The sequence below is a fragment of the Ictidomys tridecemlineatus genome, chromosome 15, assembly GCF_052094955.1.
Source record: "Ictidomys tridecemlineatus isolate mIctTri1 chromosome 15, mIctTri1.hap1, whole genome shotgun sequence".
NCBI lineage: Eukaryota > Metazoa > Chordata > Mammalia > Rodentia > Sciuridae > Ictidomys > Ictidomys tridecemlineatus.
The window spans coordinates 54,789,017-54,814,940 of record NC_135491.1 but is presented as its reverse complement, the minus strand read 5'-3'; the positions used below and the strand labels follow the sequence as shown (position 1 = coordinate 54,814,940).

Genomic DNA, 25,924 nt, shown 5'->3' with positions numbered 1-25,924 from the left:
TTGGAGCCGTGAATTTTTTTCCCTTGAAGCTCTAAAGCCTGTTTCACTATCTTATGGCATGTTTTTGTCTCGGAGGGGAAGTGTGTGCTACACCCAATTTTTTTTTATTCCTTGTCTATTCCTTATTTTACTCTCCTTTTTGAGATCAGACCCTTAGAGGATTTTCCCTTTACATTCAACTCAACAAACGCTTCCTAATCATGGACTAGTGTTGCGTATTTTTCTAAGACCTGAATCTACAACAACACAAGTGATACCTGAAGCCTTCCTACTGCTTCACATCAGTTATGGGTGACTGACATCAAATACTTAATTACGAGTATGATGAGCATTATTGAAGTTCATAGGGCAAAGGTGGGCAAGCTGGAATAATTTAATGCATCTAAGGATGAAAGATCAGCTTTCTCTTGAGAAAAAGATAACTCCAAAGAGGAAGCCTTTGATACCATTGCCTATACTTTGATGGCTACTCTGGAAGGTTGGGTAGAGTTAGAATGTGGGAGGGAAAGAAGAATGGACAGATGAAGGGAGAATTATACACCCAGGCAAGGAGTGGGGAAGAGGTACCTCATGGAGGCGTGCTGGAGGATTTCATCCAAGAGAGATATGCAGAAAGGTGGGTTTGAGATGGTTTGAGTTTTAAGATGTTTTTCTAAAATAAGAGCCAAAATAAAAAGTTCTAAATATCTATGGATTGGTAAGTAGCATGACTGGCTTTTTATCTTGAAAATCTCTCCAGTTGCAGAGCTGCAGGATTGATTTGAGGATGAGATTCAAGATTCACTGCTAGAAGGCCAAACTGAAGGCCAAATTGAAGAGCTGAGCTGAAGGACAGGTTGACGGTTGTGAGAGTGGAGAACATTTCACATTCAGCCCAGCAGGACGAGGCTTTTCAGTTTGTGCAAGGGTGAGAAGAGTCAAAACAATCGAGCTTTCTTGTTTGAGCACCTGAATGGGCAACGGTGTCATTTAAGAAGTCAGGGACAATGGCACAGGACACATTTAGGAGGAAAATAGAAAATATCAGGTCTGCTCTGGCCATATTCCAGAAATACAACGGAAGTGGTTGGTGCTCACGGGACAGCACTGGGCCGGAGATAGAAGCTTGGGGAGAAGATGCAACTGCACACTCGCTGTGCGGACCAAGGCCAGAAGAGAGAGGGTTGTGCCAGGGATCACTGGAGAGAAGGAGCGTCTGGGAGAGGAGAGGGGGCAGACGCACTTAGAGCAGGTGGAGGAATGGGGCGAGTAAGGTGTCCTTGAGACCAGCCAAGAGCAGGTTTCTAGCAGGAGCCTGTCAGTGACCTCAACTGTCTCCGGACAAGGGTCTAGCAATGTCCTTGAGAGAGTGTCACAATAAGGCTCTTGTTTCTCTTGTGAGAGGAATCTCAGTGGGAGAGTGGAACTCACAACAGTTGGTGAAGAACAAAGCTCCTGAGAGAAGACAGCTCTCTGAAGAAACCCCTCTCACCCGCTGCTGGGTGGCCCTCTCCAACAGGTGTTTTTCTTTCAGAATCTGACCACTGTACGTCTTGATAAGGTAGGCTTGGTTCTCTCCTTCTCAGAAACTACAAGTGCTCCGTTTATGTGCATTTTCTCTTACGACACTTTTGATCATTGCGTCAATTTTTTTTTGCCGTCTTTCCCTGCAGAAACATCCATTCTTTAGTTGAATGCTTGTAATCTATCAGATTTATCTGTCAACATCCCCAGTATACTCCTGTTAATTTTCATTCCATATTGATTTAATAATCGATTTTTAATAATTCTATTAGTGTGCCTAAAATTAATTCTGCACTTTTAAATCAGGTTTGGGTAGCATCATGTCCTTCCTATTCAACTTGTTTTTTGAATTATAATTTTTATATGGATTGATGGCTTATGTCTGATTGTTCTTATTTCATAGAAAATATATTGCTTGTATCTAAATGACCGTTAGAGGTGGATTTTTCCTAACTATTTAATTTCATGAAGTTTTAGTAGAAGAAAATTTATTTAGGAATCTAAACAGAAAAAAAATGTGTAACTGTTATATATTTGTTATATTCTTAGTTTTAAAAAGCCACTGTCTACTTTAAAAGATTGTTTATTGAAATAATTGCGGATGGGCTGGGATTATGATTCATCGGTAGAGCGTTCGCCTAGCACGGGCGGGACCCGGGTTCGATCCTTAGCACCACATAAAAAAATAAATAAATAAAGGCATTGTGTTGTGTCCATCTACACCTAAAAAATAAATATGAAAAAAAGAAATAATTGCAGAATGATTTCCTGAAGTGGAAGGTGAGGTGGCTCCCTGAGCTGTGTCCAAGATGGTGAGTATCGTAACAGATGGGGGGAGAATGCTTTTCTTCGATGCTACTTAATTTTGTGAAATCTCATAAATTTCATGGGACAAATGCCATTTACTACTGAACAGGAGATGGCTTAGATGCAGAGGCCAAGAGACACCTGAGCAATCAAAGCGGAACTGGGAAGAGCAGACGAGGGGTCTGTTCATGAATGCGGCTGCACCTCTCCATCCTCTAGTTTCTGCACTGCTGTTACATCAGTCCTGCCCCTGGGGACCTCTGCCACTGCCCTCTCTCACCTCAACAAAGATTTCCTGGAGAAAATTTCATTTAAAAACTAATTGATAATTTTTACATGTGTGTTATTTTTAAGGAACGTGTGTGCAAAGCAGATTCTGTGGATGAGAATTGGTGAGTAAAATATATTTGCTGTTTCCATTATTTAATATTTATATATAGGTCAATGCCGCCCCCCATCCCCTCCCCCAATTTTCAAGTTAACCCAGATCTTTCTGATGGGTGCAGAAGGATGATGGATGCTTAACATATTCTGCAGTTAGTTTTCATGACAACATTTATGTCAGATAAAATTCTTCTAGGATCTACCTGCTTTTAAAACTAATTTACTTTTTACTACACCATAGGTCTCACTAATGTTCTAAGATTCCTTTTTTTTTTCTTTTTCTTTTTATCATTTTTCTCCTTTGAGGTTAAAATATGCAAATCTGGAACCGCACTGGAAGAGGTCAGATCGTGGACATTCTAGCTAGATGACCTTTCACTGTAAAGCTGTTTCACGGGAAGACCTCCTTTGAACCCTACTTAGCACTTTACTCCTTTCTCTTGAACTTCAGAAAGTTTTATGGTTTCTTTTGATGTCTTATCACAGCATCTCCAGGTGGACTCCGCTGTTTTCAGCTGCCCCGGGGAACAGGAAAAGCCACTGGCTCCTGCGACAGTGGCTGACATTACAGTCAACATTCAGAAGTTGACAGACAAGTAACTTCATCAACTTGTGGTCCACTGTCTCCTTCACGCTGCACGGCTCTTAGCAAGAGGGTTAGGATCATAAGCAGAGAGATGGTGGGGTGAGACCATACTGAGGCTCTCTCAAGCACACAAGCTCACATTCCTCTTTAACCATCTGTCAGCCTCAGAGACTCTTCCTAAACTCCAGCACACTTTCTCCCCCAAGTCCCTTTTTCATTTACATTTGTATTCTACAAGCTCAAGTGTTTTTTCTGAGACATAGCTTTTTTTTTTTTTTTAAAAAAACTGTGATATTTGTCTAATTCTGATTCACAAATTCCCTTTCAATCGTTGCAACATTACCTGCCCCAAATCCCACACATGCATTGCCAGCCACAGAACCTCCTGCAATGTTCAGTTTCTGTGTGTGATATTTAAGCCAGAAAAACACTCTCCCATTTTATTGTGCCATTCTTCAGTCATGATCCGTGTGACCCATCAGATTCGACATTGGTTTTTATGTTCCTTCTTGGACACACAGTGTAGCAATATATCAAGGCCCAGTGTTGGGCAATAGAATTCTTTCTTTAGCTCTCTGTGAGTCAGAACCTCAGGATTTTCACAATCATCTTTAAAGTCCTCTGGCTTTATGGTACCTCATTTCCTAAAGTATAACTCTATTTACAAAGTGAGCGATTGGGAAATGGGGCAAAGAGCAGATGTGTCAAGAAATGCTGCTGCTGCAGTGTGGTAAGAGTTCTGTCCAGGTCTGCACCGAGTGCTGTGGAATTCATGCATGCCCAGAGAATTGTTATTCATGATAGCCAGAAAGTAGGAAAAACCCAATGTCCAACCGGTGAATGGGACAAAACGCAGCATAGTCACACACTGGAAATTACTTGGCAGTAAAGAGGAATGAAGAGTAGCACATGGTACAAGGAATGAGCCTGAAAACATTATGTGGGGTGATAGAAAGCAGTCAGAAAGGACCCTGTACTGTATGGTTCCATGTATGTGAAATGTCCAGAATGGGCAGAGCCCATAGCAACAGAAAGTAGATTGGCAGTTGCCCAGAGATGGTGAGGGGAGGGGTGGGAGAGAGGATGGTGGTTGGAGGAGGCAGGATTTCTTTTTGGCATGATGAAAATGTTCTTAAATTGATAGCAGTGATGCTTGCACAACTCTGTGAATATAGGAAAAGCCATGGAGTTACAGGCTTCAAATGGGCCAATTGCTCTATATGAATGACATTTTAATCAAGCTGTTAAAAAATGCTATGGGAGCAGAGAAGAATGCATGAATCACTGACATTGTCATGGGGACGGTAACCAGCACTTACAGAACATCTGAGCCTCAGCGCAGCCTTCAGCTGGGGGCCGTCACCCCCATATACCGAGAACTGAATCTGTCCCTGGCCCCAGAGCAGGGTCAGGAGGTGGTCTCCAGCCTGTGGGACTCCTGTCAGCAGTGCTTCGTGTTTACCACACTTCCTCTCAGAGGAGGTGATGTTTTTTACTTCTCTTTAATGTATCTACAGGAGCTCATAAGGCAGGGATGGCCAAATAGGGGCATTCAGACAGAAAAGCACGTGGCCAAGGTCCCAGCAGAAAAGAGAGGATGCCTGCAATCTGGGTAATTTGAAGAGAGATAAGAGATCAACAAAATGGCCACTTTCAAGGGCATGGACAGTTCAAGGAACCAAGCTAGGGATAGTAAAGACCTGACACATCCAGGCTTGCAGGGGCACGCAGGAGAAGCTATTGTGGAACCCCGACAGGATGTTTATACATTGGAGGCTGCCTTCCTTCCACAAAGGGACACAGCAACAAGAGCATCCCAGTGTGTGAGAGCACAGACAGCAACTGCCCTGATTCATTCTCCTCCTACCTCTGATCTCTGCCAGCCCTTTTTATATACCGTACTCAGCAAGAGGCTAGAGGGCAGAGAGTGTCATGAAAGGTAGACCTAGAGGGACAAATGGAAGGTAGTCAGCAAGATGTGGAGGCATAAAAACAACAGCAAGTTCCAGGGTTGGTCAAGGGCACAGTGAACCATGGTACCATCCTAGTGGTCTCCCCTGGTTCTTGGTCTTCCCCATGTTCTCGTCCTGAACCAGGTTTTGCGTCTGTATGCCTGAGAGGTGTCCTCAAAAGATTTTCCCGAGTGAGCCCCCAAATCCTTCTTCCCTTTTCCCAAGACATTGCAGGCTCTCATTTTCCTAATTCCTTATGCCCTTGCTCTTACCCTCATGGACCGTCTCAGACAGGGAAGGCCTTCCAAGATACGTGAACTTCTAAGCTACACGCATTCTGGCTGTATGACCTTACACGAGTTATTAATCTCTGTGTGTCTTAGTTTTAACATCTGTAAAATAAGAATAATAATATCTGCCTTTAAGTTGGGTTTAGATTTTTATATTATTTTTCTCAAAAAATCTAACATAAAAATCTAGGTGGATTCTTATTAATAAATGGAGAAAATTAACAAACCTTTGTAACAGAGTTAACACAAAGGACACAAACACTTGAAACAATGGCCATGTCAGTAAACTTTGGTGGGAACAACAGCTCAACATAATTTTACAGGAAGACATTGATTTCCTGGAATTGCGTTTCCCAATATGGTAGCCACATTTGGCTACTGAGATGTGAAATGTAGCTAGTCAAAATCTATATGTCATAAAATGTACACAGACTTAAAATACAGTATTAAAATGTAAAATATCTCAATAATTTTATACTGATTATATATTAAAAGGTAATATTTGGATAGGCTGGAAAACATTGAATAACACATATTACTAAATTTAATTTCACTTGTTTCCTTTTTACTTTTTTATACTGTGGACACAAAAATTTTAAAATCACATTTGTGGTATGGTTGTATTTCTCTTCGGACTCTTCTAGAAGAAAAGAACTTTAGATACAGAAGCACTAATGAATTCGTTTTGGTAAATCTTTGCATATTAATAAACAAATAAGATCTGGGTAGAAAATTAGGTTTATAAATGTGAACTAAGACATTTTGTTTAGAAGTTGGAAGGCATGATTTCTTATAAAAGAATGTAAACATTTGTTTTGTTTTCTTATCTTCATGTTCTCCAAGGAAGAGTCAGGCATTGTATTAATTGCTCAGTGAATGCTAAGTTAAATTGACTAAGATTGGGGAAGGAACTAATTCATAAGAGAAGGAAATGGGGTGTTAGAGAATTGTGCATTTGACGGTGTACTCACTTTTACGGTGTGACTTTTAGATGATGTTTCCATGTCACTAGTTAATGTCTTCTTGTTTTAGGTTGAGGAACTCTGGTTAGCACGTCTGATGGGGAAGTCTAGTAATGATGCACTGCCTCAGCTTTGGTTTGTCATGGAATGTCTTTGTTTTTCCCTCATTTCTGAAAGTATAGCTTCCCTGATTGGAAGATTTTCCTTCAGTACTTCCAATATACCATCCTACTTTTGCCTGGCCAGTAACATTTCCGCTAAGAAATTCTCTGATAACCTTATGAATGCTCCCTAGTATGTAAAGAGCCTCTTTTTTCTTGCTGCTTTCTAATTTTTCTCTTTGTCTTTGGTTTTGGGCAGTTTGATTATAGATGGCCCCTGACTTATGAAGGTGTGAAAGCCATACTCACTCCGTAGAAACCGTACTCTGAATTTTAAATTTTGATCTTTTCTGAGGCTTGCAATTTGTGATATGATATTCTCTTCTGATGCAGGGCAATGACCATCAACTATACCTCCCAGTCAGGCACAGAAGCATGTGGATAAACAATCGATACTACACAGTGTATGTTTTTAATAAGCTATGATGTTCAGTGGGTTGACATATTAAATGCATTTTGACTTATGATATTGTCACTTTGTGATAATTTATTCAGATATATTCCCAGTGTAAATTGAGGAGCATCTGGATGAAGACTTGATAAAATCTTCTTTGGGTTGACATGATTGGATACTTTTGAGCTTCATATATTTGGATGTTCATATCTCTTACCAGATGTGAGAATTTTTCAGCCATAATTAAAATGTATATTTTAAAATTATTTATCTAATTATATATTTTTCATTAAAAAATACATATTCCTTTGTATCTTCCTGTTTGGAGACTCTTAAAATGTGAATGCTAGCTCTTTTGTGGGTGTCCTGAAGACCCCATAGGTTTTCTTTGTTCTTTTTATTCTTTTTTTTTCTCCTCTGACTGCATATTTTCAAATGACCTATCTTAGAGTTCACAAATTCTTCTGCCTAATCAAATTTGCCATTCACTCTATGACATATTTTATTTCATTCTTTGTATTCTTTAGTTTCAGGATTTTTGTTTGGTTCTTTTTAAAAAAATACAATTTTTATCTCTTTATTGAACTTCTTGTTTTGTTCACGTATTGTTTTCCGATATTGTTTAGTTGACTGTGTTTTCTTATAGCTTGCTGAGCTTCTTTAAAACCATCATTGTAAATTAGTTTCAGGAAATAGAAAGATCTCCTTATTGGGGGCTGGTTGCTGGAATATTATTGTGTTCCTTTGGTGGAGTCATATTTCCTTGATTTTTCATGTTCCTTGATGTTTTGTGTTTCTGCTTTCACATTTTCAGAAATGGTCATCTCCTCCAGTCTTTATTGACTATTCTGGGGATCGTCACCAAATATCTCAGCTAGGAGTTCTGGGGCCCTCTCAGACCTTTCCAATGAATGCCCTGAGTTCACACTTTGGTTCTCTTTGGTGGGAGATTTCTTACGCTTGTGTGTCTTCTCCCAACCCTAAAAAGCCAACCTAGGTGATGCCTTGAAATATTTAAGTTGTGTACCTTCCTCCAAGTTCACAAAGTTGAGGGGCTTGTTTTTGTAAGATGCTTGCGTTTGCCTTCTGTAGGGGTATGTGTTTTAGGCAGGGTAGCTATGAGAGATGGCCCTGAGGTTGAGGAGTATTTGTGGTGTCCATGGCCACTGGTTTCATGCGGGGGGGGGGCACAAACAATGCATCTCACGTGGCTCCTGGGTGGGCTTCCTAATGGAATCTGCAGAGTGGTTAGTAGGACCTGTTACTTCCATTCCTAGCTTCAGTTTGTCCCAAACGCTCAGCCATCCTGATCACTTCTGTATTCTGCATGGGGTGAGAGAGTGGTAAGCCTCTTGGGCAACGTCCTGCCTGGCTGGAGGAGCTGGGTATGACTCACTTTTCCCCATGGGGAAAATCATGGGGTAAGGTGTCCCTTGGCACTAGGTTGTGCTGTGATGGGGGAGGATGACGTGGGTAAAGTGCAACTCTTCTTTTTGCCCCCTTAAATACTTCTCAGATTTTTCTTTTCTCCAAAGCACTGGATCCTCTTTTCTGGATTCCTGGACTCCCAAAAGACACTCTTGTCCACTGGTAGTTGGTTGTCAAAATCAGTGCTTCTTTATTTGTACATGTGGTGTAAGTGTGTATAAATATAGCATGGGGGATCATGGTAGACAGCTCCTGTCCCACCACCTTGCTGACATCATTCCCCATTCCCATCACTTCTCAGGTTTCATCTCTGAGCTCCGATGGTCAGTCCTATTACCTGAGCTCCAGTGTGTACTAAGAGTGTGTGTCTATCCTTCACTTCTGTACTTAGCTTTGCAGAAGCAAGTAAATAAATAGATCCTTGAATTGGTGGTGGAATCCTCAATAGTACTAATTCCAACTTGCTTGATATGTCTGCTTTATGTCCTCATTTGTGGTGTTTACGTGGTATCTAGTAGCTCATCCCTTCATTTTAACTTTTCTTTAGCATAAAGACTGTTACACTTAATTTTATATTATATACAATTTAAAAATTTATTCTATTTCATAATTAGTATTTATTTTAATAGCAATTCCTCTTTTTCATATTGTCACTCATGACAGATCTCCTGGATTCATCCTCATTTTAAAAATATTTGCAAGGAAGTTCCTTCCATGTGTTTTACAATCACTGGTTCACACATCTTCAGTGGTATATGAACTTCTCCTCCCCGCCTTCAGTTCACTCACTGACTTGCTCAGTGGTTGGGCTGCCAGGTAAATCACAGAACAAACAATTACATTTTAATATCAGATCAACGATGAATAAGTTTCTTAGTGTGAGTATGTATAAACATAGCATGAGACATGATATACTGAATTTATTCATTATTTATATGGAATTTAAATCTAATTTAATTTGGGGGCATTTTCTGTGGTTTTCTTAAATCCTGGCAACCCTCTTCAATGGACAAAGCATATTTTCCCGAGGTCCAGACATTCTTTGCATGCACTGCATTGGAATCTCCTTAAGTGGCTTTATTTATTTGCTTGGTCAGGTTGCCCTCTGTTGTTTTTAAAAGCTCCATTTCACTAGCCAAGTGTTTTGTTGTTCTGATTGAGTTTTTTCTCCTTCTAGCCAAGTTTCCTTTAATGTTTCATTTAAAAACGGGTCATAGATCTGCTGGTCAGAGGACCCCACGTGAGGGCTGGTCTTTGATGGAAAATGAAGGGAGTTCTACACAGAAGGAAGGGGGAGGGGAGAGGGAGGGGGAGGTGGGCAGCAGTTCCTTCCTGGGGGCCTGAGAAGGAACCCTTTGGTGCCCAGCTGTTTTGTACTCTTGTGTTTTCACAGATGCAGAAGATGAGTCCCCCTGTTCAGTGTCACTGAGATGTCTTCAAGGCCACAGACCCCAGAGGTACTCAACAGGTCTCACCGTAGGAGTCCTCAGATCCCCACGTGCCATACTGAATCTGTCACTAAAATTCAGGTGCTAGCCTCATGCTTCTTCCTCAGCTCAAGGTGAGGAAACCCAATGGCAGCTCTGTCCCCTGGGACCCATTTCTTGCTATTCCCCCTCCATCCAAGTAAGAAACTGACCTCTTCCAGAGAGGAACCAGACAGAAGTGGGAGAGGGAGTGGGCGTTGAATGCATTGAATGGCCTAAAAGATGCAAGTTGCTTAATAAAACAACAAGGTGTGGTGAAAGACCCCATAAAAAAATCAGAAAAAAAAATTTAAACCTATTCTGCTCTCAAAATATGTCACGATTGCCTCTAACTTCCCACCTCCATCTTATTTTTCTTTACATATGTTTTTATTACTCTGTTTTAAAGAAACCAAAAGTGAAAATCAGAGAGGAAGCATATGAGTGTGGTCTATGCAGAGAAGACTACACGGATGTACATCCTGTGCTGTCCAACACAGCACGTGCAGCTGTGACCATGTGGCCCATAGTGCCTGCATTACACCAAGCGTGAACACTGTATCTCCAGAGAGTTCCTCTGGACACTGATGCAGTCATATGTCCCGTGCACAGACAAGTCCTTGCCGGTCCATTTCAAACATTGGTTAGCTAATGTGCCTATGCACATCTCAAGGTAAATGACATGTTTAATGCATGTATTGTTTTAATAGCACCATGCAACCTGGAGACCATTATGCTAAGTGTGCTAAGCCAGACACAGAGAGATCAATAGTGCATGATCTCACTTCCATGTGGAATCTAAGGAAATCAGGCTCATGGAAGTAGAGGGTAGAATGATGTTTGCAGGTGCCGGAGATGGAGGGCAAGGCAGGGAAAGGGAGATGTTGGTGAAAGGTGGCCAACTTTCATTCTCACAGAAGGAATCTATCTTTGAGATCTATGGCATAACAGGGTGACTCAAGCTAATTTTGTAAATTGTTAGAAGAGTAAATTTCGTTTTTGTTTTGTTTTGCTCTGGGTAGCACTTTACCACGGAGCCACATCCCCAGTCCTTTTTATTTTTCATTTTGAGACAGAGCCTTGATAAATTGCTGAGCCTGGCCTTGAACTTCTGATCCTCCTGCTTCAGCCTCCTGAGTCACTGGGATTGCAAGCATACATCACTGCGCCTGGTTAAATTTGAAGTCTTATCACAAAAACGGTAATTAATCGCAGTGATGGGTAGCTTAATGATCTTGATTTAATCACTCCACACTGTTTATATCAAAACATCACAAATGCATATATTATGATTTGTTTTTTAAAATAACGTTAATTTTAAAATTCCAGTTTTTAGTCTACTTCAATCTCATTGGAGAGTAAGACTCTTCTGGGGTTCTAAGTCATTATGTGCCTAATGAAATGATTAAATATTGACTTAGAAGAGCACAGGGGCAGGAGTTGAAGAGGAAGGGGTTCTGCCTGTTCATAGTTAAAAGTCAATAGTGTTTTATTAGTTAGGGGACACAATTAGGATGGACTTCACTGGAGGACACATGGTCCGGCATTTTCCTCCCTGCCTGTGGACTTGGGGGACTTCTGCCCCCTGGGCATCAGATGGAGAAGGCTGTCCTGGCCAGCCAAGCTCTGGGGTGGCCTAGTTTTCCTGTGGCAGAAGCCAGCTCAGACCCCTGCTCCCGCCCTGCCCGCCTGCTCTCCAGGCCACACTCCTGTGCTTCCTTCTTACCTGTGGTTTTCTCCCCTGCCTCTGAGCTCACAGGGCAGGGCCATGCCTGGTTTTGCTCCTTCCTGGATGCTCAGTGCTTAGCACCTAATGAGGCGTCAGTAAATGTGGGTGGAACGGGAGATTAAGTTAGCAAAGGGCGAGCTCCCGATGATCACAGGTCTGCACCAACCAGGTTCTGTTCCGTCAGGAAATGGGAGCCCGGCTGCTGGCGGCAAGAGCTCACTGCATCTGTTTACATTTATGCATTTGACCCCCAAATATGTCACCAGATTTTACGACTTATTTATATGTCTTGGAAATACTGCAGACTCAAGTTAAGGCTGAAGAGAAAAAAAAAAAACATTGAAGAATTGGTTGCATGTTTTTGAAAACGTTTCAATTGCATTTTTTTTTCTTATCCAAAAGGCAGAAAGCTTAGTGTCTCTAAATCTTTAACATAAGTATCCTCCTTTAAAATTCTTAAGCCCCTCTGTTAGTGAATCTCTTCCTGCAAGTTTATGATGCACTGGGACAACAATGAGGTCATTTTAGTGGGATACACAGGGAAAGAAGAATGCCACAACAGGAAAAAATGAGCTTTAACTCTACTTCATCTTAAATAAAAACCAATAACTGCACAAGAAATCATCAGAATCTTTGAAAAACATGGATAAGCAGTCTTTACATGGCCATTGAGAGCTTAACTGTGTACACTAGAAAAAGTTCTTTTTCAAGGACTTGAAATAAAAAAGCAAGTTGCAAATTATATGCTCAAACAGGCAGATTGCAGTGACTTCTCATCCCAGGAATTCCAATGCCTTTGTGAAAGAAATAGTAACAAGGAACTTTCTACTGGCGTAAGCTATAGGAAATAATTTTGATTTTTAGAAACTGATAGGATTTCAAAACAGGAAAATCTTCAAAGCAGATGAATTAAGAAAAACAAAAAACCAAAAAACAAAATATTTCTTCCCAAGGCAACATTCATGCTCTTGGAATAGCTGAGCCCTCCCCCTGTTGACCTTTACCCTCACCCTGGAAGCAGTAATGGTGACTTGGCTGCCATTTTCCCATCCTCCTCGTGAGCAACGTGGTGTCCTGAGGTCTAGCCCTCAGACAAAACTCGATTTTGTTTTTGCTGTTACAGTCTCTCTACTTGGAGAATGAAATATACATCTGAATCACAGGAAGGAATGGGCATGAGAACTTTTCATTTTTCAAATTTATGGAGGCAAAAGAATTCTTCTTATACCAACCCCCTTGTAATTTCTCTTGGAACTGTCTCCTTTCCAGAATCTTGGGGCATTTGGAAGACTCAAAGATATAAACATACAACAAATTGGTTTTTGGAAACAGAATAGTTTCTTGTCCTCTTTTCCTAGTTTTGTCCCTGTTCACCGTGAACATCTGTAAATGTGATCACCGGGAAACATAAGTTGAGTGGAAACAGGAATTGTACTGTAGCCATGAAGCCGGGGACCAAGGTCTCCTGTCCCCATGCCTCCTCTTGACCCTCTTCTCCACCTTGGCTCTGACCTGCTTCCCTTGGCACAGCTGATGTGTATCTTTATCATCCTTATGGTCAGGGCAAAGCCTGTTCAGGTGGGTTGGAAACTTTCAAGGGCCGCCATTTTGGGTTCTCATGGAATTACTTTGAGAGATCGGTCAAGACACAACATTCCTGAAGAGAGGAACAGATACACAGAAAGCCTGGTGCCACCTGGGGGGCTGCCTTTTCCAGGATCCCCGCTGTTCCTTCTCTTGTGATATGGCAGCCATTCTCTTTGGTGTGCCATGGCTGAGCTCCATGATCTGTGCCAGCACCCAGCACACTTGGCTACAATTAACTATTTTCCTGACGTCCCTCATTTGATTTGAACTCAGAGAGAACAGTGACAGTAAATATCACGCCTTATGTGATATTGGTGTGGCTGGCAGAGTCCCGTGGTGGTGCAGGGCATCACATGGCAGGAGAGAGCAGGCACATATGTGCATATATGTCCTTCTGCCCCCTCTCCCTCTTCTTAAAAAGCCACCAGGGTTCAATCATGGTGGCGCCACCCCAATGACCTTGTCTAATTCTAATCACTTCCTGCAGACCCCACCTCTAAACACCACAGTCGGATTATTTTTCTATGCTCTAAATACCTCACAATGGATATTAAATTTCAACACACGAAGCCTCAGGGGCACATTCAAACCATCCCAACCACACAGGGGCTGGTATTTTCTTTATCTCCCCATTAAAAGATCCCCTTCTAATATTATTCTCCCACAGTTGCTTAGTCTCCTAACTTCCTATGCAAACTTATTATTATTTTTTTTTTTTACAAAGGATGTCATCAATTTATCGATATGTTCAGGAGGTGGACCTTTTCCCAGAAGCACAACATTGTAATGGGATATCAAATGTTAAAGATGCCCCGTCCCCACAAGTCCTTCACCTGGAACAGCCTTACTAGCACCAGGTCTCTAGGGAAGTCTGTGGAGTTCTGTGACTTGCGAAGTCCCTCCATCTAGACGTTAAACCCCCAGCTCCTCCTAGTTGTGCTTCACTTCCGCTGTGTCCTGCTGCATCGGTGGTTCCCCCAGGGGCTGGGCTGCTTGTAAGCCCCCAAATATGAGTAAAAGAAGGAAAATTTAAATTGATCATTGGGTCTTGCTAGCAAACCTTGTTAGCCAGTTTTTTTGTCCTTGTGACAAATAACTGAGAAAAACAACTCAGAGGAGGGAAAATTAATTTGGCTCTTGGTTTCAGAGGCTTTAGCTCCTGGAGGTCTGGCTCCATTGCTTTGGGCCTGAGATGCGACAGAACATCCCAGTGGAAGGGCGTGGTGGGGGAAAGTGCTCCACTCACCACAACTGGGAAGCAGAGAGAGAGGACAAGGGCAGGTCCAGGGCATGTCCCCAGGGACCTGCTTCCTCCAACCCTGCCCCACTGCCTATGGTTTCCACCACCTCCCAACCGTCCATTCAACTGTCAGTGGATCAGCCCACCAAGCAGCCCTCTGACCCAAGCACTTCTGGAGAGCCCGCCTCCAACATGGCGGCACTGGGGACCAACCTTCAACACCTGAGACTCTGGAGGACATTCCAGATCTGAAGCACAACGCATACTGAAAATTGTATAAAGGTTCAATTGGATGTTTTGACTTTGGCCGTTGGGATGAAGCCAAAGTCTGCATTTGAGTTGTTTGTAGTTCTTCTTCAAGTAGTTGGGACAGAGTGCTTCTTGGACAGCCAGAACATCACAGAGTTCACAGGAAGACTAAAACGCTTCTCACACCCCCTCAGCGTCGGTGTTCCTTGGTGGGTCTGGGGCGGTTGGGAGGAAGTTCTCCACAGCACCCAGGGGTGAGCAGAACCAAACAACAGGTGCAGGGTTGGCAGATCAGTGTTTGTCACCTGGGTGCCATTTTGCGTCTAGTGGGACTTTTGGCAGCGTTGGGGTGCAGTTTGGGTTGTTACAATTGGGGCGGGGTGCCACTGGAATCTAGGGATACTGCTTAACCTCTGCAGTTCATGAGAGAGCTCCTACCACTCAGCACGATCTGGACCCCACAGCCTGTAGTGCCACGGTGGAGATGCCCCCCAGCAGAGAATGCTGAAGGTCCAAATTAGGGAAGCAAAATCTATCAGTGGCAAGAAGGGTGCATGTGGGAAGCTAATCGAAAAGTCAGAACACAGGTGGACTCTGGGAACTGACAGTGAGGATCAGAAGCAGAAAAAACAGGGGAGCCAAGAGCATCTCTGTGATGCAGGGTGCGCCCCCAGAGATCCTGCAGTGCATGGTGCGAAGCGGGCTCACTCTAGGCTGGGATTGGAGCGTGCCTTCGTGGAGGCAGGTGGATGAGCCAGGGAAGGTTGTGGACCCCTGGATGGGTACCAGCTACCCCGGAAGTCTTGAAGGATTTGTGCAAGCACAAATGAGAATCCACGGCAGCCAGTAAGGCGCCCAAGAACCGAATCTAGGACACCACCGTGGAATTTTGCCAATTCAAAGAACATATGACCGTGGGCAGCCCTGGGGAGCCACGGGGCTACGGGAGTTCCTGGTGGAGGACAGACTGCAGGGCAGCAAGCGAGGACCCTGAGGTTTGGGGTGAGCCAGGCGTCGGCTGTGAGGAAGAGGTAGTGAGGAAAAGCACTTCTCTTATCCCTCAAAGCCTCCAAGTTAACCTCACACGGTAGCTGTGTGACGGTGTCAGTGGGGGAGGTGAGTAGGGTTCAGAAGCGGGGAAAGGAGGTGGCTAGCCGAAGCTGAGGCCTGACCCCGTCCCTTCCTCCTCCCCATTCCTACTCCCTCAGGCACAGATGGTCATAGGATTTCTCTTAGTATCTGAAATGGGGATTGAGCCATTTTATTTGGATAATAAAAGTTTATCTGGGTGATAAATGAAAAGGTGCTCTCAGCAAGGTGGACAGTGCCTGGAGACGTCTGGTCTACAGAACAGGCAATGAGAAACGTAGGGCCGTGGTGGCATCTGTCAGTTCTGCAGGGGGGGGGGGCTGCCTTGTCCTGAGTCAGTGGGCGGATATTTCCTACACCGATGTTAGCATTTTTCTCAGGACTTTCTCAAGGTCTTTTGGTGACACACACAGCATGGAGTTGACCCAAGGGGCTGGAGCCGACGTGGCTCAGGAAGGCGGGGAAGGCAGGGGAGCTGGCTTGAGTATGCAGCCAGGGGTGTGTGAGCCGGCGCCCAGGCTTTCTGGTAGCATCACAAGCCTCAAGCCTCAGAAGGTCGGTGGGGGGCAGGGGGGGTTGTCCCTGTTGCCGTCCAGAGCCGGTCTCCAGAGCTTGCCTCCTGGTCTCGCTGCATTGCAGAGATCACGTCTGCCGCCTCCCTGTACTTCTGGGAGTGCCCCGCTGCCAAACACAGCACAGACATGTTCAGGAGGCTTCTGCCAAAGGTGGGGAGGGGCAGATGCCAAGGCATTTGCCGCAGTCATTTTTCTTGCCCAATCTCTATCGCCTCGCATTAGTCAGGAGTATTAATGAACAGTCACAGGGAGTCCAGTGAGACAGTGACTCACCCCCTCCCCAGCCCGGCCTGCAGCGCTTCAGCGCAGCCGGGGATTTAGTGACTTGTGTGTGTTGTTGCTGCGCTCGGGGACCCTCAACTCCTCCCTCTCCTGGGTCCTCGGGACCAAAACAGTCCTGACCCTTTCCTCTTCCGCCCCCAGATTCTGACTGCTGACTTCACCTCTTACATCTTGGTCCTAGGGAAGTGTCCTCTATGGCTCCCCTACCTCCTGGCCCATCTTGCGGTGGGATTTTAAAATCAAGCTCATCACACCCTTTACTGGCTTGTTTAAATTGCCTTCTCGGTTATTGTCTTTCTCCTAGAATATCACCCCAAAAAAGAGCAGGATTGCACCTGACACATACATGGTAACTGTGCAATAAAACCAGACCTGCTTCCTGCTTGGTTTCCGGAGGTCTTGATTAGCGACTCTGCAGCCACATTCTCCTCTACCCTGTTCTGTGGACCTCCTTGCTGGATGAGGGAGTCCCCCAGCTTATTAAATGAATATTTATTGAGAACCTAGGAGGCGGTTGCCATAGTGGAGAACCAGTAGTGAATGTGTCAGGTTAGAAGAAATTGGAATCCTACTAACAAAAAGAAGGATGGGTGAGGATGTTTATTGATCAGGGCATGAGAAATGACGGCCAGGCAGACAGTATCTCATTTAATCTCAACAAGATATTTTTGGTAGAAGAATGGAGGGTTGGACATGTTACTATTATCCCAATGGATTTGAACCTACTGCAATTACTCTTTCTATAATCATGCCATGATAGAAGGAAAAAAACCACCTCTTGTATTTAGAAAATATCTTCCATCATAAAGAGTAAAGCTATTTCCAGGTATTTAAAGAATCTTCAAGGAACAGCGTCTTTGCCCCAACTTGTAAAGACAGAGTTGCCATTGTCAAGAGTCAGGAGAGAAGGTGGCATCCCAAGAGCTGTGGACAGCAGCCGAGAGCCTGTCTTAGACCATCTTCAGTTGCCATAACCACATAACACGGGCTGGGTAATTTTATGAAGAATACAGGTTCATTCAGTTCAAGGTCCCAGAGGCTGGGAGAGTCAAGGTCAAGGGGCTACATATGGTGAGCACTTTCTTGCTGGTGGGGACTCTCTGCAGAGCCCCGAGGTGGCACAGGGCATCACGCGGTGAGATGAGCAAGCCACAGAACACTCACTTTTATAACAAAGCCACTCCCTGGGTGACCCATTCATCCATGAAAGGACGACGCCGTCACCTCCCAAAGGTCCCACCTCCAACTCCCTTCAACGTGTGACTTTGGGGATGAAGTTTCTCCCTCACGACGTCTGGAGGAAGAGCACCCGACCCTCCGCGGAGCCTCCCATCACTGCGCTGTCTCTTCTCCGTGGCTCCGGGACCCACGGTGCCCTTCCTACCTCCCGCCAGGGCTGCCAGAGCCACGTCCTCAGGCACCTGCCCACCCCCAATACGGGACCTTCAGCAGCAGCCCCACGCCTGACCCTGGAAGCCACAGACGCCCTCAAGGTATGCCCTGTGTGCAGTACTCCCTGCCCTTGTCCCCAAGGTAAGCATGGAGACAGGCAGAACTAGGCGAAACCACTCACAACAGGTGGGATGGTCTTCCTAAGACCTTTTCCTCCTCAACACCCGTGGAACTCCCACCTCCCAGAGAATTCCTCCCTCCTTCCCGTGCCCAGGCGGCCCTCCTAGAGAGCTGTGCTCCCGGGACCACCTCCTACCACTCGTCCCCGACAACTGGGGACATGAGAGGCAGAGACTGGAATGATGCTGTCACCGGCCGAGGAATGCCAGGAGCCCCCAGGAGCTGCAAGGGGTAGGGAACCTTCTCTCCTAGAGCCTTCAGGGAGAAGGCGGCCCCGCTCACACGTTCACGCCACAACATGAGAAAGTCCATCTCTGTTGTTTCGAGGCACCAAGTTTGTCACACGGACACACCGCTGAGGGATTGGTGAATCTCTGCCCCTGTCTTCAGATACAGTCCCATGCGCACACGTAAGTCTGCTGTCAATAAATGGAGGTGAAGAAGCTCCTCCCTGGGTCCCAAGGCTGACACGACTTCCTCTAGACAATGGGGACTGTTTAAGGGTCCAGTCCGCTAACTGTCCCGTTTGGGCCCGGATCTCAGAACAGCACAGACATGGAATCAGGGAGTTTTTAAATTCTGAGGAAAGAACCAGCCAGCAATCACATTCCTTTTACACTTTTGCAAAATACTGCGTTGTGGGTTTTTTTTTTTTTTTAAATATTTAAAGACAAAAGAAAATTAATCAGGTTTCTTATCATGTGTCCCAGGAAGGTTTTTAACAAAAATAAAGAGGAACAATGATTTTAATTCCTGCAGTGAGCTCAAAAATGACGGCACGGCTGGGGTGAGGGGGAAGACGGGGCCACCTGTCTCAGTTCACGGGAGCTGGGCAGCGAGGCCAGGGGGGGAGGGATTCTGTGGCCACAACACATGACCACAAACTTGGTCATCTTTTTTTTTAATGAGTTAACATCAGATTATTTATTTTGCTTACACAAAATAAAGACAAGGGAACTTCACTATTTTGCCAGTTGAGAATGGCTGTTCTCCCTCTAGTCCAGATTTCTCTTGGAGGACCAGATGTGTCAGTTGGTTTGATTGACTCCATGTTGTTCCCCCACCCCACCCCCCTCCCCAGAATATTGTCTCTGTTGAAAATCTGGCTTCACAAAGAAGGTGGCAGCAGGAAAATTTCAGAATCCAAAGCTTAAAAATAATTCTTGGGTAGTATGGTGTTATTTTCTGTCTCTGGGAGGGATCATCCAGTGGCTGAGGCCTAGAGATAGAGGCAAAGTCCGCAGCCGCCTATCCAGAAGATGTCACTCTCAGTAGCGTCTGGTGTCCTGACCTGTGCTCGCCCAGGATGACAGTGGGTAAGGAGCAGCAGGTCACAGGGGCCCCCTGATCCTCTGGGAGACAAAGCTCTCCCTGGGCAGACCCCAGGGCTGAGGGTCAACGGCCAGGGGAGGATCAACGACTGTCCCCGCCTGTGGTCCCTGAGGTCCTGGGGCAGGGATGTAGGAGGCAGCCAGGACGTCACAAGACGTCCCTGTCCCCAGCCAGGCTGGGCGCCTGGCTAAGCGAGGAGAAAGACGGTGGCCTGGCCCCTGTGCCTGGTCTTACTTCCTCCCTGGCACTGCCCAGAAGGGGAGGAAGTGACACCCAGGGGAAGGCTGGGAAGTGAGGCCACCGTCACATTCAAGTTCAGGGTGCAACAGCTCAGTGTGCCCCCAACAGGCCCCATACTTGGCTCCCCTTCATGGGCCACGTCCCTTCTGAGAGTCACACTCTACCCTTTATAGGCACAAGGACCCAGAAGTTCCAGGGACACGTCCATGTTTAGGCCCTCGGATCTGCAAGTGCCTCAAGCATCCATGTTTAGGCCCCTGATCCGGAAGTTCCTCAAACATCCATGTTTAGGCCCCCAGATCCAGATCCGAAGTTTCAAAGGTGCACGTCCATGTTTAGGTACCTGGATCCGTAAGTTCCCCGGGCGTACATCCAGAAGTGCCTCAGGCGCACGTCCATGTTTAGGCTCTAGGAACCGGAAGTTCCTCAGGCGTCCATGTTTAGGCCCCCGGACCCGGAAGTTCCTCAGGGGCACGTCCATGTTTAGGCCCCCGGATCCGGAAGTTCCTCAGGGGCACGTCCATGTTTAGGCCCCCGGATCCGGAAGTTCCTCAGGGGCACGTCCATGTTTAGGCCCCCGGATCCGGAAGTTCCTCAGGCGCACGTCCATGTTTAGGCTCTAGGATCCGGAAGTGCCTCAGGCGTCCATGTTTAGGCCCCCGGATCCGGAAGTTCTTCAGGTGCACGTCCATCTTTGGGCCTCAGTCCTCCATGTTTAGGCCATAGCATCCGGAAGTTCCTTAGGTGCATGTCCATGTTTAGGCCCCCAGATCGGGAAGTTCTTCAGGCCCACATCCATGTTTAGGCCCCCGGATCCAGAAGTGCCTCAGGTGCACATCCATCTTTGGGCCCTTGGATCCGGAAGTGCCTCAGCGTCCATGTTTAGGCTGCAGCATCCGGCTCCTTTGTCATCTTTCCCCAGGATCCCATTTCCTTTTTTCATTAGGCACTAATTTTGTTCAATGACATTGCATTTGACCAAACGTCACCTGTCAGGCAAACTTACCTTTCTCCAACATGGCCTAGAATTCAGGAAGAAACACACAAACAAAGCCATTGGTGGCAACTGGGCAGAAAATTAGATGTGAGGAAAAAACTTCATACTCCAAAAGTAGCATGAATCTAAAAGGAGGTAGAATCTGAGCAGAGACTGTCGGAGCTTACTTATAGCTTAGAGACTCTTACATTGGATGTAATTTTTATCAAGACTTGGCTCAATCGTTTCCCAGTCGACAGCAAATTGAAGTGGAGTGTGGTTGGCACCTTGCTCAAAGCAAGAAACGGAGGGGACCAAAAAACTGAAAAATGCAAAAACAGGAAGTGAATAAGTGTAGCTTGGGCCCCCTGCACAGGTGAACGTCCCCAGGGGGATCCACCCCTCCTAGCACAGCGTGAGACTTGACATTCGTAATCATCGGGAGACACACGGGAAAGCTTAATCAATGTTCTGCATATTCTGCCTGCGGCAGAGACATGTTTGGAGCTCCTTTTGAAAGAGTTCCATAAAATTTTCTTAAGCTTTTGCTTGAAAACTGTAAGCTTCCCCTATCTGGAACATTTCACCTTAAATATTTGGATAAACATGTTATCTTGTTGCCTAGACATTTCACATGTTTAGGGACTGTCTTCCTAAATTCTTAATTCCTATCACGGCTGACGCTGGCTAGAGCTCAGCCACTCGAGACGGGGACACAGCGCCCCGTCCGTGCGACCTGCCTTTCCTTGTCAAAGCCACGGAACGTGATGACTTCATTCCCTCTTTCAGCTTTTGAGACTTGGAGAGTTCCTGTCACACTTGGAAGACTTCAGCGGCACCTCCAAGTGACAGCAGGTGCACGGGTTGGGTATGTGACTTCAGGAGCAGGGCAGGTCCCTTTTCGGAGCCCCACCGTGGGAGCGAGAAGGGGACCCAGGCTGCTGCTGCGTCCAGGCAGGGGAGGACTTCCCAGCCCGTCTGCAGCTCAGGAGGAGGAACACGGCCGCCCCTTGCCCCTCCTTTAGAGAGAACGAGCCGGACATCAGGCGAGCAGAGGGCAGGTGTGGAACAAGACCAGGGAGCGGTGAGGGACACTCAGCTAACACGCAAAGTTAACACGCCGGCGCTGGAGATGGCCAGAAAGACGGCTCCGTAGGGTGAGCCTGGACGTGTGCAGACGACTCAGCCTTGCGGACACCCTCCCCATCTCGGGGTGCCCAAGCAGAAGCCAGGCGCGGGACCCAGAGCCGCCCACCCTTTGCTCCTGGTGAAGGCCAGGCACTGGGTGCAGGAGCACTGGGCGCAGAAGCCCCGTGCGCTTCTCGGGTCGACGGCGCTAAGGAGAGAGGATAAGGGACGCGCTGTGGATCAACTCGGGGAGCCCAGGTTGGACGGCCCCGGTCCTGTTGGTTGCAGGCCTTTAGACGGGGTGGACCCAGGGTCATCCGGAGTAGAAGGCTGAGGGCAGCTGGTGTCCAGGCACAGGATGTATTCGGCGGGCAACGAGCCGCCTTTGGAAGTGTGTGAGCGTCCCTATGGGTTGGCAAGACCGTGGGCACCAGCATGGGCACTGCCGCCGTCGGCGGCCCTCGGAGGTCCTCAGAGACCCTAAGGCTCCTAATTCATAATTTCTGTAACACGCTAATGACACGATGTTGGAGCTTTTAAAAATGCGCACGGGTGAAAACGACATCAAAGGCCATTTAGCTATTTCTTAGGTGTTTAGTCAATAAAAATTACATGTGTAGACCAACAGGCGCACACAGCTAGAGTCTAGATTAATTGTCTGCACACAGGTCATACTATATTCTTAGAATGGAATAATTGGATATAACAAAATATTTGTAAATGGTTCTCTCTTTTTTTTTTTTTTTTTAAAAATCACTGTCTTTTCTTCTAAATGAACATATACATACTTGAGGGCCTTGTAGCATTACACTGTATAAATGTCTCATGATTTACATTTAAGATTTTTTCTGGATTTTTCCCTGCTATAAATGATGTTGAGGTGTGTATAGGAATTTTGCCCATATAGCCCATTATTTTAAAGGATAAATTCCAGGAAATAGATGTTCTGTATGCCACAGGGGCTTCATCCGTTTCCCTGATCGTGTACCAGTTTTAGTAAAAAAACTATCCCAGTTTCTACACTCAAAACTGTATCGGGCCCCAGTGTCACACACAAAAAATAAGTAAATACATAAATAAGAACTGTACAGAAGGGTGCATCTGCCTCTTCATCAACACTGGGCGTGATCACAGTGTGTACCTTTGTTGATAAAGGGATCTCAATATTTATTTGCATTTCTTTGATGGTAAGTGAGTTTAGATGTAGTTAAAAAAATTTTGTAGCTATTTCGTTTTATTTTTTTTTTTTTGAGAACTGACTTTTTTTTTTAATGTCCTTGGTCCCTTAGGACATTATTGCTTTTTTGCTTCCAATAATTTTTAATGTATGAATTCCCTTTGGCATATTTGCCATAAATAAATTCACCTAGTTTGTGGTTGGCTGAATATTTTGTAGAATAGAAATTCTGACTTTTAGTCAACTGTAAATTGTTTCATTTAAATGTTGCTCTCCCGTGATATATTTAAATAGTCATAAGGTTATGTAAATATTTATTAATATTTTCTTCTAGAGACATCAGAGTTTGCCTATTTCTGTATCACTCAATATTTTGGGATAAGGTTGTACATGGTAACGATTGGTCTCCAAATGCCAAGATCTTGTAATAACTATTATTTTTCTCACTCAGTCTTCCTGTTGGTTATCAGTCACCTTTGATGATGTTCCAGGGCTGCCTTATTCCGAGACCAAAACTGAAGAGGCAACCTCTACTCTGTCTTTGGGTAGAAGACTAAATTGTGGGAGCAAGAAAAGAGAGCAATGGTGGAAGCAAGCTGCGGCACATGGAACTTTGTTCACATTTCACTGTCCAAATCCAGCCATATGACCGAGCCTGATATTAGTGGGGCATGGAAATATAAATTCATGGAAAAAGCAGTGATAATTCAGGGCTAAGTACAAGCTACCGTATGTTTGCAGTAGGATCGTTCCTTACATTTTTCCAAATATTGCTTCCATATAATTTATTTTTTTAAAAATCTATTAGCAACTTTTTATAACTTTACTTTATTTATTTATACTTTTATGTGGTTCTGAGTATTGAACCCAGTGTCTTACAATGCTACGCAAGTGTTCTACCACTGAGCCACAACCTCAGCCCAATACCATTTATTAATACTTTTATTTCACATACTGATCATGAAGCTACATTTATCATACATCACATTCTTATAGGCTTGTCTTTGGGTTTTGGACTTTATGTTGGACTTCATCAATCTGTTTTTCTAGTCCTGTACCAGGTTTAGTAATATTTTTAAAATGAACTGGGGAAAGGACTGTTTTATTCCCCCCTTTTTCTAATAAAGATATCTCAAGTATTCTCTGTGTTTGTTATTCTACTTAGACTTTGAAAACCTGAATTTATTTCCAAAAAGAAATCTTACTGAGTTATAGGTTGAAATTATATTACATATGTGGATTAATTTGGAAGATAACTGATTTTTGGCAATACTAAGTCTTATCCATGAACATAGTACATCACTTTATTTGTTCTGATCCATAAGCATACTATATCACTTTATTTGTCCCCAGGCCTGTTTCTGTTTTTCCTATCATTTTCTAGATTCTATAAAGCATGTCTTAAAATTATTTTTTCAAGAACCTTTTTTTTTTTAGAGAGAGAGAGAGAGAGAGAGAGAGAGAGAGAGAGAGAATTTTTTAATGTTTATTTTTTAGTTTTTGGCGGACACAACATCTTTGTTTGTACGTGGTGCTGAGGATCGAACCCGGGCCGCGCGCATGCCAGGCAGCACGCTACTGCTTGAGCCACATCCCCAGCCCTCAAGAAACTTTTTAAGTTTTGATACTTTGTGAACTTATTTTCCCTTATGATATTTTTAAATGGTCATATTTAGTGTGTGTCAAAGCTACTGTCTTGTCATTTTTATAGTTTGCTACCTCTCTGAATTAATTTAATTATTTTAAATATTTTTCAGTAATTCTCTTTTAGTTTTGAAATCATACTTATACTTGTTATTGTATTTTTCATATCATTTCTTTTCCTAACATTGCACTAATCAAAAATCCTAAGACAATTTGAAAAATAGCAGTTATTTCATGTGTTATTTTCTTATTCCTGATTTTAGAAGGAGAGGGACTGATATTTACTAATATTTGTGAACTGTTCTTCTAATACTAGTGTAGCAGGATTGTTTAATCAAGAATGCAGTTGAAGTCTATCAAGGTTTTCCAGATCTTCCTTCAGGGTCTTCCCGGGATTTTCTTCCTTGGACCAATCATTATTTGAATCTTATTGACAATGTTCATAATATTAAACTATCCTCCCACATCTGGAAGTGATGCTGACTGGACACAAAGTGACGTTCTTTAAATTTATAGTTGTATTTAACCTGCTATTCATTTAAATGACTTTTTATCTATAACTTAAATTTTATTTAACTTCCTAAAATGTACTGTGGACAAATTTTTTTTTAATTTCTTATGTGCTAATTTGTGTTTTTGACTTTTCTACTTCTTATTGAGTCAATTTAACTTATTTAAAATCTTAATCAAAATTTAAAAATTAATTGATGTAACCCCTTTTACCATTTTAAATATTTCAGAAGTTGCATCATAAAAAAATTTTTTTGACCTTTCAATTTACAGGTTTTGTTTGATCTGAAGGAAGCCAAAGGAAAGGTGTCAATTCCGTCTGCTACCAACAGATGGCGATAGCAGTCACTGTAAATCCTGACTTTAGATGCAAATGATTGGGAAGACTTCATTCTGGACCCTCATCTCTTCAGAATGAAGAAGACCTTGATAATCCTACGAAACTGGCTGGTTTCTTCCGTCTGTCCTCCTCTCCATCACTCTCCTTTTTCTTCCTTCCTTCTTTATTCTTTTCTCCTTCCTGGCTCTCACTTTCTCTTCCTTCCTTCTTTTCCTTTCTTGCCCAGCCTTGGAATGTATTAGAATTTCCAAAGAATCAAAGCTTTATTTTGAAACTTCATGTCATTCTTCAGCTTTTAATAAAAGTTAAGTGCTTGGTTTA

The 25,924-nt window shown here is 44.3% G+C and overlaps 1 long non-coding RNA gene across 17 annotated transcripts; it reads left to right on the top strand.

Moving 5' to 3' along the window:
• On the top strand, window positions 1-25,924 carry LOC120887960 (uncharacterized). 17 transcript variants are annotated; one of them, XR_013431037.1, is made up of 9 exons: window positions 1-1,540; window positions 2,665-2,702; window positions 3,181-7,049; window positions 9,131-9,283; window positions 9,861-10,028; window positions 10,343-10,606; window positions 11,010-11,134; window positions 16,989-18,177; window positions 18,351-19,006. It is a non-coding gene; the product is annotated as an uncharacterized LOC120887960 (long non-coding RNA). The 17 variants fall into 17 exon arrangements; XR_013431025.1 differs by lacking the exons at window positions 16,989-18,177; window positions 18,351-19,006 and having other exon boundaries at window positions 340-1,540; window positions 3,181-6,619; window positions 6,979-7,049; window positions 11,010-12,996; XR_005731380.2 differs by lacking the exons at window positions 16,989-18,177; window positions 18,351-19,006 and adding an exon at window positions 25,537-25,924 and having other exon boundaries at window positions 342-1,540.